This window comes from Cyprinodon variegatus, unplaced genomic scaffold (assembly GCF_000732505.1).
Source record: "Cyprinodon variegatus isolate N-32 unplaced genomic scaffold, C_variegatus-1.0 Scaffold1457, whole genome shotgun sequence".
Lineage (NCBI taxonomy): Eukaryota > Metazoa > Chordata > Actinopteri > Cyprinodontiformes > Cyprinodontidae > Cyprinodon > Cyprinodon variegatus.
The window spans coordinates 42,312-45,385 of record NW_015151910.1 but is presented as its reverse complement, the minus strand read 5'-3'; positions in this window follow the sequence as shown (position 1 = coordinate 45,385).

Below are 3,074 nucleotides of genomic sequence, written 5' to 3'. Positions count from 1 at the left end.
CTGAGAGCTGGCCTAATTGCTCAGTTCTTTCACCTGCCTGGTTTTTAATTTATCACTCATGTAATCCACCAGCTTCTGCCTTTTTATAGATGGCCCAGTCCCAGCTATCGGACCATATCATTGAGTTTGTGCTGGAGATCATTGCTGATGCCAAAGTTCATGTTCTCATTCTCAGGGGGCCAGTGGTCGGTCAGAGATGTTTTTTTACTTTTTCCTTTTGTTCCTGTGTCTCTTATCCACTGAGCGTGCCCTGTTCCTGTCTTGGCTCAGTAGAGAGAGTGAGTTTTTAGTGTACCAGGCTACGGACTCCTTGACCTCTGAGCCTTCCTGTTCTGTTCTGTTCCCCTGACCTGGCTCAGACTCATGCTTGCCCTCTGGGACTGCAATATCGGGGACATGCTGGGCAGTGCCTCTCGCATGTAGGTGGCAGCCCTCTGACTGGATTCTACCATGTTCTTTGAATATGAACTGAACTGTCAAAGTAGGTAATCAGGATAAGATAAGATAATCATCCTCCGCCAGATTATCATGGTCACTTAGCTGTGTTTTTCTCCACCAGGGTATCCAGTGATGGGTGAAGCACAGCTGCTGCAGATCCACAGCTCCACGTATCTCATGTTTTCAAATAAACACCTTTGATTTATTCCACTGTCTGCCTCATCTGAATACGGGGTCCTACATTATGGGCTGTCATGACAGTTAGGGAGTGTTTGGCCGTAATATGAATCAGTTCTCAAAACATTTAGACTCTGTATTGTTGTATTTGTTTTTTGTTTTGGGTAGAGGGGTGTTTGAACTTTGACACAACCTTCACCATCTCCATCATTGTAAATAGGGAAGGCAAACTCAGTCTAGATCCAAACAGGGCTGATTACCATGCAATAAGGGCTGTTTGATGTCTTGTTCTCTCTTTGCAAAGATGAAATAAAATACCGACTGAGTGAATTCAATTGATCTCCATTTATTTAACTGGAGTGAATAATACAATTCCTTGACAAAGTTTAATGAAAAATAAAAGCTAAATTATTTGGGATTAATAAAGACTGAATTTAACCATCTGCATGAATAAAATCAAGTAACTAAAGCAGTAAGGTCTGACTGATACAAATGACCAAGCTCTAAAGCCAGACTGGAACTCTTCAGAAAGTTCATAATGGTGGAAGTGATCACACACTTGTTTGGCAACTACTTTCTCAAGAATTTTAGATAAGAAATGAAGATTGGATATAGGTCTATAATTGACCAAGTCATCTGGGTCAAGAGACGGTTTCGTAGCAGAGGTTTAATTCCAGCAACCTTTAAAGCCTTTGGTACATATCCCTGTAACAGAGATAGATTAGTCACATCTAAAATGGAGGAGGAGATCAAAGGGAATGCCTCCTTAAATAACCTGATCAAAGGGAATACCTCCTTAAATAACCTGATTGGAACTGGATCTAACATCAAAGTTGAAGGCTTAGATGAAGGCAATAGTTTGACTAACAGGTTTCTCTAGGAAACAATTTTCGGCAGATGAAGGCAATTGGATAGCAGTTTTTTAGGGGGAAACTGACCTGGAGCAACACAGCATCAAGACCTTTATCAAGACCTTTAACAAGACCTTTATCAAGGCATCGGTTTGTAAAACAAACTCTTGCTGGAAATAAGGAGAATGGAGCACAGGATCTTGTCTCAGCACATGCTGAATGTCTTTGAATGCTGCCTTAGCCTCTTCAGACCATAATAGCACATTTGGGCCCCGAAGACTGGTCATATCTGTGAGAAGAGCAGCTCTGGCAGAGTAATTGGGAATAAATTTGTGGTACCAACCACACATACCCAAAAAGGACTTAAGTTATTTTCTTGTCTGTGGAATGGTACAGGATTGCTTCAATGTTTTAAACCTGTGGCTTAACCAGCCCTCCTCCAATGACAAATCCCAGGTACTCTGTTTCACTGTTGGCGATGGCACACTTTGCTGGATTCACCGTCAGACCTGCTTTCTGGAGACACTCAAAAACTAATTTTAGATGTTGAAGGTGTTCATCCCAGCATATGGTTTAAATAATTATGTTATCAAGAAATGCAGAGGCAAAATGTTAGAGGCCATGAGGTACTTTACCCACTAGGTTCTGGAATATGGCAGGAGCCCCATCCAGTCCAAATGGGATTGCTTTAAACTGGTAAATACCCCATGTTGTTCTGAAAGCAGTCTGCTCTTTTGACCTAGTGGAGAGAGGCAGCTAGGACGAAAATGGTCGGAATATCTAAAGAGCGGCCTAGTGCTAATGCATTGCGCTTTAAATCCAGAGGTTCTGAGTTCAAGCCCCACTTCTACAGACTGCTACCCTTAACCCAACCCTGCTCCCCGGGCGCCGCACAATCGCAGCACACTGCTCCCCAAAGGGGGAATGCTTTTAAATCCAGAGAGTTTATTTCGTTGCTGTTTACTTGTGCAAGTGTGATGATAATAAAAAGCTGGAAAATATATGTAACTGACAGAGGACGATTATGAGCATGTGAGTCACTGACCTCCAGCCACCCAAAGAGCTCCAGGAGGTGAAGCCGATAACCCCGAAATCCCACATACTCCGTCAGCGGTCGGCTCCACTCCGCCCCGCTGCGCTCTAGACCGCCTGCTCAAAGCAAAGCCTACAGCCGCCGCTGTGGCTCCCGTCCGCTCCGCTCTGAGTTCCTTGGAGATCGTAGAGGGCATGCGCCAGATGAACCATGGTTTCCGCGGATCATTAAAAATAATTACAATTCATCAATTTTTGTTTTTTTATAATCAAGGCCTTAATTGGCACTAAAATGAATTAAATATGTTTATTGTGGCATTTATAATTAATTAATGAATTTGCGTGGAACTGATCATAAAGCCGTATGTTCAGAAAGGAAGCTCGAGGCGGAGAAAAAGCTAGAGAATATATATATATGTATATGTGTGTGTTTGTTTTCATACATACAGGAGTCATGGAACTGTGCTTACAGCTCCTTCATATTTCATGTACACTAATAACTTGTTTACATGGTTCTTGTTGATGGCATTAAAATCATTTCTAATAGCATTAAATTAGAGTCACTCATTCCTGTAT